Source organism: Podarcis melisellensis (genome assembly GCF_964234715.1).
Source record: "Podarcis melisellensis genome assembly, chromosome: 10".
NCBI classification, from domain to species: Eukaryota; Metazoa; Chordata; class Lepidosauria; order Squamata; family Lacertidae; genus Podarcis; species Podarcis melisellensis.
In genome coordinates, this window is record NC_138542.1 from 73,346,780 (window position 1) to 73,354,638 (window position 7,859).

The window sequence follows — 7,859 nt, forward strand, 5'->3', positions numbered from 1 at the left end:
GGAAGTATGTTTGAGTCTTGGAAGAGCCAGCTCTGGACAGCACCACAACCCAGACTCTTGAGGTTTCTTTAGAAAGGAGAAGGAAAACGTATTTCCCGCTCCATGAAATGCACCTGAGCATAAGGCGCACCTAGTTTTTAGAAGGGGAATGCAAGAAAAAAAAATATTTTTAAAGGGAGCTCTGAGCAGAGCCTGTATGCATCCCAGGCTCTGCTCACCCAGGCTCTGCTCCCAGGAGGGAGAAGCCCCCAAGAGCCGCACGCATGCTCCACGCGGCTAGTGAAAGGGAGTGTGGCTCTTGGGGGCTTTTCCAGGAGGTGGGGGAAGGGACTGAGGGGCTGCCCTCTGTCCCTTCCCCCACCTCCCACAAAAGCCAGCAAGAGCCACACGCTCTTTAAAGGGTGCACAGCTCCTGCGGGCTTTTCTACGAGGAGGGAGAAGGGACTGACTGGCCACGTCAGTCCCTCCTCCCTCCTCGGGGAAAAGCCTGCAAGAGCCGCCCGGAGTGTATGTGCGGCTCTTGGGGGTGTTTTCTGCCTGCCTCCCGCCTGCATTCCCTCCATAAGACGCACACACATTTCCCCTTTTTAGGAGGGAAAAAGTGTGTCTTATGGAGAGAAAAATACAGTAAGTCTCCAGCCCTCCTAGAGGGAAAGTGACCATGCAAGATGTGCAGGGAACTGCTGGTCTTTCTGAGAGATGAATCAGCCTGGTTGCTCCTGCCTTTCAGAGTTTTCAATCAAGGAATGAAGCCAGAACTGTGATTGATTGATAATACTCATTTGTACTGAGTATTATCTGATCATTGGGTTTTCGGGGGGGGGGTCCTAACCCAGGGTTCCTCAAGAGTTGCTCTCCTGCCCAACCCCACTTCAGGGCCCATTTATTCCCTTATCTGGCTAACTCCTGAGGGCCAAGTGGGTGAGGCCAAATGACATGTGGGTGGGGTAAAAGGACAGCACTCAAAAACAAATAAAGTGGGACCCGCCTTTCTATGAGTGTAATGTGTTTTCAACTGTTTTTATTGCTGTTTTTAATATTTAGCAATCTGCTCTAGGAGATTCGGATTACAGACAGGGAACTAACAGTAATGATGATGATGTTACATTGCTTAACGCTCCCCCTCCCCAGTCATGAATACATGAGGGCACTCCTGGGTCCATCCTGGTCTCTTGAGGCCCATGTCCAGCTCAGGCTAGTTCCCCACCCCACAGACCTTTCGGGACAGAGAGGACATGGTCCTGGTCCTCCCTGCTCTGCACCAGATGGGATGGCTGCAACGCTCTCTGTGTGGAACTGCCTTGAAGGCGACTCGGGAACTGGCCCAAAATGCAGCAGCCAGGTGATTGGCTGGGCTGCCTCTCTTTATGAAGGGCATTTCTCTCCCACCTCTTTGCCCAGGAGATCAAGGTGGCATCTATGGGTCTACCCCTCCCCACTGAGTCCCCCCACAACAAACAGATTGGATTCCTGTTTTAAAAACAGTTGCACTGGTTGTTTCCTTTCCAGCAGGACCTCCTGTTCTCAATGCCTTGGCTTGTGAGACCTCCAGTGGTGCTTTCATGGAACTATAGAGGTGGATGGTACCCCAAGGATCATCTAGTCCAACCCCCCACAATCTGAGGCCACGCTTGCATCTGGAGGAACTAAGTGTTAGAATATTTCCGTTCCATCTTAAGGGACAGGCATGACTGTTGTGTGTCACATGCCTGTTTACACTCCAGCACAGCTTGCTGGGAACTTCTCTTTGTGTACAGTGGTACCTCAGGTTACAGATGCTTCAGGTTACAGACAGCTCTAACCCAGAAATATTACCTTGGGTTAAGAACTTTGCTTCAGGAAGAGCACAGAAATCGTGCTCTGGCTGCGGGGCAGCAGCAGGAGGCCTCAATAGCTAAAGTGGTGCTTCAGGTTAAGAACAGTTTCAGGTTAAGTGTGGACCTCCAGAACGAATTAAGTACTTAACCTGAGGTACCACTGTATAGCTTTTGCTTATGCTGTCTTGCTTTGGACATGAAGGAGAGCAGACATGATTCCTTTGTCCTGATGTGTGCTGAATAAACTGCTTGTAAATCTGCTCACATATGCCTCTCCAGCCACTTCTGTTGTGCGTTTACTCTGCTGAGTGTGCATGCCCAGCTACTGAAGCTCCGGTTGCAGTTTCATGCTGATCCAAGGGCTGGAGATCACCCAGCACACGGATTCCTTGGATGCACCCCAACACTAAGCACTGGAGGAGAAAATGAGCCATTCAGGATCAGGCCAGAGGGCTGCCCCCTATAGGGGAGACACAGCAGAGGAGCCACCCATCGCCCTCTCCTCCTCCTTCACGGATTGGCCTCCTCCTCTTTTAACGCCACCTTGATTGGTGGCCTCTGCCTCTTGTGGGAGGGAGTTCCACAGGTTTTACTCTGCCCTGCAAGAGGAAGCGCTTTCTCTTCCCTCCCTTCCTTCCTTCTCCTTGCACAGGTGAGGTTTTAGGGACCATGGTATATTTCATGTCCGAGTGTTTCCATCCGCGGCAACCTCTGTTATACAAGGGGACTGATCCATACATCGGAGTGGGGTTTCTCTGCATGCATTTCCCCACTCCTGGACCCACGGGGCCAGCAGCGCATCCATGCAAAGGAAGAGCAGAGCTGCCGCCCTCCTGCGACCCTCCGCGCCCTGACTTGCCCCCCTCTCGCCAGGCAGCGCTGGGACCCCCGCTCTCCCCATGGGCCCTATCCTGGGAGAGAGGAGACTCACCGGATCCCAGCAGGCGCCCCCAAACAGCCTCTGCAGAGCAGAACCAACGGGACCCCCACACGCCCGACTTCTTGCAGGAAAGGGAGGGGTTGGGCTTTCGCTCTGGAGGACCCTGCCCCCCCCGTCTTACTTTCCTGTCTAGGAATCTAGCTCGTTTCCGTTTAACCCTTGGCAAGCCGAGCGCACCCAACTCACGCCTCTCCCTCTTTCCAGTGCCGGAGCATCGCGCACCAATGGCATCCCGAGAAGGCGGAGCAGGAGAGGTTTATGGATTACTTCGGCAAGGGATACATTCAGTTTTGGACAGCAGCTGAAAGGCCCCCTAACAGGTGGTCCCTGAACACGGGTCCTAAGAAATCTTCACTGGCTCCCGCTCCGTTTCCGTAAACATTGTAAGGGGGGGACCCCGCTTTGCAGATGGATTGCCGGGTTCAGCTTCCTCCCCCCCCCCCCAATTCCTCCCTTCCCGGTACATCCTCTCACCCCGCCCCCACAACCCCAAATCCCTCCACCCCTCCGTTGCACCCATTTCTTCTCCTCCTCCTCCTCCAATCCGGCTTCTGTTTCCGGAATGAGGGGAGAGAGCCCCCCTCCCAAACTGCCTGCTTTTCCCGCAAGTGGAGCTTCTACTCCGAATTGCTGCTCTGCGCCGTAACTCTAGGGGAGCGCGCTTTGGAAAGGAAAGGCGGGGCGTCATGGGAGGGGACCCCCCCCCCCCCGCCCGTGGATGTTGCAGGAAAGGAGAATCGGGAGCGACGACAAAGAGGTAAAGCCCTCGCGGGGGGCGGAGAGGGGAGGAAAGGACCCAGAGACCCCCGCCAGCTCCCCAGAAGGGGAGGGCCTGCATCCCTGCACGTGTGCTGCGAAGGGGGCTTTCCTTGGCCCCTTAGGCGCCTTGGCAGCGGCGGACATGGGGAAGCTACGCAGGGTGTCCCCACGAGGACCCCCTTGCCCCGTTTCCCCCGCGCAGGCATCCCTGGGGCCCTGTGGGCTCCGCACGGATAAAGGCGGGCCATGAAAGGGTTAACGGGCGTGAGGGACGCCTGGATAGAGACCCCGTCCCTAATCTGCGCGTCTTGGGGTGGCCCCTCAGGATGGAAAGATGGGGGGTGAGGGCTGAGCCGCGCCAAGGGGGGCTCTGCGTGCAGGGGAGACTCTGGGACAGAGGGAGGGAGTCGAGGAAGTGGGGAGGGGGAGCATCCCTGGGGCAGGGGAGGGCAGCATTGAGGGGGGAGATAGGGATTCTCTAGAGGAGCCACCTTGGCTTCTCTCTCCCACCCAGGAATCGGCCACCCCTGCAACCAGAGGGATCCCTGGAAAGTGGGGGGGTCGTGTCCCCCCACCCCTTCCTTCCTGCAACCTCCATCCTCTTCCCACCCCATGAGCCCCCATAAGCCCCTGCCCTGTCCAGTGAAGAGAGGAGGGGAGAGGCCTTCTCAGAAGGATATCTTCGTTTCCGCAATCCCACCCGGGAAGCAGCCAGAAACCTTTTCCTCTCTCTCAGGCTTCCATCTTTAAGTTTCTCTTCAACTGCCTGGTTCCAGTACACAGAAAAGACAGTAAAACATCAGACATTAAAAACCTCCCGAAACAGGGCTGCCTTCAGCTGTCTTCTAAATTTATTACTGGAGAAGCATAACAGGATCCAAAAAATAGCCCTGGACACAGAATTGACATGTGCCTCCATGGTCAGCTGTGAGTCCAAAATGACCCCCAGGCTGCACACCTAGTTATTTAGGGGCCCAGTTACCCCATCAGGACCAGGGGGTCACCCACACCTGCCCACCGCCTATTCCCCAGGGACAGTACTTCTGTCTTGTCAGGATTCAAGCTCAATCTGTTAGGCACCATCCATCTTCAAACCACCTCCAGGCACCAACGCAGGGCATTCACCACCTTCACTGGTTCCGATTTAAATGACAAGAAGAGCTAGGTATCACCCACATACTAGTGAACACCCAGCCCAAAACTCCCTGATGATCTCTCCCAGCAGCTTCATACAGATATTAAAAAGCTTCATATAGACATTGAAAAGCATGATATTAAGCAGCTTTCCCCTCAGACTCTAGCGCATCGGAGATCATCAACGAGCGCAACCAGGGCCGTTTCTGTTGCATGATGAGGCCTGAATCCCGATTGGAAGGATCAGGGTGGCAGAAGCTTTCCTGGTCCTGCACCCCCAAAAGCTCCAGGCACAAGACTTTCATTAGCTTTGAAGGGGCCATCCAATACTTGGTGGTCTTTTCTTCAAAAGACAAATATTCTGAATACTTTTTAATTGATGTATGATGTAAATAGCGCTTCTGTTTTCCTTGTTCCACATCGGAGAGACTTTAATACACAGATCTGAGCTCATCTCTCTGCCTGAAACTGCTGTGTTAGCAGCACTGCCTGGGCAGTGTGTTTGGGGGTCCAGGGCTGCCTAGACAACAAGACCCCCTTCTCACCCTGGCTTATATGGTCCCAAGGAAAGCAGAGCAGTACGTTAGGCACCAGCTTGGCTGCAGGAGTGGCCGGAAGGAGGTGTGCAGGACACCATGCAACTATCTTAGAGACTCCACTCTGGATTTGTGTGGGTTTCCCTCCATAGCCTTTTCTTCTCCTGAATATAACTCACGAGGCAGCAAAGTATTACGACCAGAGTTTTCCTTCTCAATGGACTTTCTTCCCTGGTTGACGAGCCCCATCTGCCCTCACTTTCCTCTGCAGAATGGGCAGAATCTGCCTTCTTGACTGTGAGATTCACTGTTGTTCTCATCCTCGCCATCCACCAGGTCCTTTCTTCACCTGCAGCAGAATTCCCTAATACACCAAGGATTTGAGACCCAGCAGCTATCCTCACCTGGTTTTGCCAGCCGGTTGATAGCTTCTGGAAGCCACAGATGAGAGCTGAGTGTAGGGTGGGGACCAATGGTGGATAAATTACCCCATAAGGTGCATGACATTTCCCCCACCAAAGGAACTACCACTCCCCTAACACCCCATGACATCGTATGATTATGATATTTAAGACAGAACAGGAACAAATTCATGTCCCCAGAAATAACACAACCTCAGTCCATTAGTGAATCAATACTACATTTTCAAGGTACTACATATTCCACTAAGTACAGTTTATCTATTTGCCTTGAATATCCTGCTTTTCAATGTCATTTTAGGATAGTCCTGCATCTGAAGACGAGCACGAGATCAGACAGCACACCATTCTTTTAAAAAATCAAGCTGCTTTATGAACATTGATTGAGAATTTTGAAAGTTGCTCATTAATTACTATCATTTGACATTGCAACATAACTTCCTAAAAACTGGGAACATGGGTAGGAGGTGAGGAAATGTAGGAGACGTTGAAATAGGAGGAGCTAATGGAGCTTGATGTGTTCTCTTTCCCTTAATTCTCTACCTTGAAACCCAAACAGGATTTCCTTTCTTCCCACTCTGAAGGAGATGAAGAAGACAGACAGAACTCCAGGGGATGGGTCATCTCCCCCCCCCCATTAGGAATAGAAATTAAAATGTGTGAAATGCGGAATATGCTTCATTGAATGAGCACACATAGTTCACATCAACGACCTCCAACAGGGGAGAAACCATTTAGAGGTATGGAGTTTGGCAAAAGTTTCACCGATAGTGGAAAACTTAGAACATATCAGCGGACTCACAAGGGCAAGAAAGGATTCCAATGCAGGGAGTATGGGAAGAACTTCAGTCAAAATGGACACTTAAGTTTACATCAACAGATTCTCACGGGGGGAAAAACTTTTAAATGTCTGGAGTGCGGAAAGTGCTTCAGTCAGAATGGAGACCTTAAATTACACCAGCGGATTCACACAGGGGAGAAACTATATGAATGTTTGGAGTGTGGAAAGAGCTTCAGTTTCAATGCAACCCTTAGAAGACATCAACGGACTCACACAGGGGAGAAACCATTTAGATGCATGGAGTGCGGAAAGAGCTTTAGTGATAATGGAAGCCTTAGAACACATCAACGGACTCACACAGGGGAGAAACCATTTAAATGCATGGAGTGCGGAAAGAGCTTCAATCGGAGTGGACAGCTCAATAAACACCATTGGACTCACACAGGAGAAAAACCATTTGAATGTATGGAGTGTGGAAGGAGCTTCAGTTTCAATGGAAACCTTAGAATACATCAACAGACTCACACAGGGGAGAAACCATTTAAATGCATGCAGTGTGGAAAGAGCTTCAGTCAGAGTGGACACCTCAAAGTACATCAACAGACTCACACAGGGGAGAAACCATTTAAATGCATGATTTGCGGAAGGAGCTTCAGTTTCAATGCAACCCTTAAAAGACATCAACGGATTCACACAGGGGAGAAACCATTTAAATGCATGGAGTGCGGAAAGAGCTTTAGTGATAATGGAACACTTAGAAGACATCAACGGATTCACACAGGGGAGAAACCATTTAAATGCATGGAGTGCGGAAAGAGCTTTAGTGATAATGGAACACTTAGAAGACATCAACGGACTCACACAGGGGAGAAACCATATAAATGTATGGAGTGTGGAAAGAGCTTCAGTCACAGTGGACACCTCAATATACATCAACGGACTCACACAGGGGAGAAACCATTTAAATGTTTGGAGTGCGGTAAGAGCTTTAGTGATAATGGAAACCTTAGAAGACATCAACGGACTCACACAGGAGAGAAACCATTTAAATGTTTGGAGTGCGGAAAGAGCTTTAGTGACAATGATAAACTTAGAACACATCAACAGACTCACACAGGAGAGAAACCGTTTAAATGCCTGGAGTGTGGAAAAAGCTTCAAGTGGAGTGGACAGCTCAATAAACACCATTGGACTCACACAGGAGAAAAACCATTTGAATGTATGGAGTGTGGAAGGAGCTTCAGTTTCAATGGAAACCTTAGAAGACATCAACAGACTCACACAGGGGAGAAACCATATAAATGTACGGAGTGTGGAAAGAGCTTCAGTCAGAGTGGACACCTCAATGTACATAAACAGACTCACACAGGGCAGAAACCATTTAAATGCTTGAAGTGCGGAAGGAGCTTCAATTTCAATGCAAGCCTTAGAAGACATCAACGGACTCACACAGGGGAGAAACCATTTAAATGC

At 50.8% G+C, this 7,859-nt stretch overlaps 2 protein-coding genes across 2 annotated transcripts in view; one reads left to right on the forward strand and one right to left on the reverse strand.

Moving 5' to 3' along the window:
- LOC309378622 (uncharacterized protein) overlaps nt 1–7,859 on the reverse strand; it is an 88,817-nt gene that overhangs the window by 77,247 nt on the left and 3,711 nt on the right. The window lies entirely within an intron of this gene.
- The window catches only part of LOC309378798 (uncharacterized protein), a 50,059-nt gene that overhangs the window by 19,932 nt on the left and 22,268 nt on the right, over nt 1–7,859 (forward strand). The window lies entirely within an intron of this gene.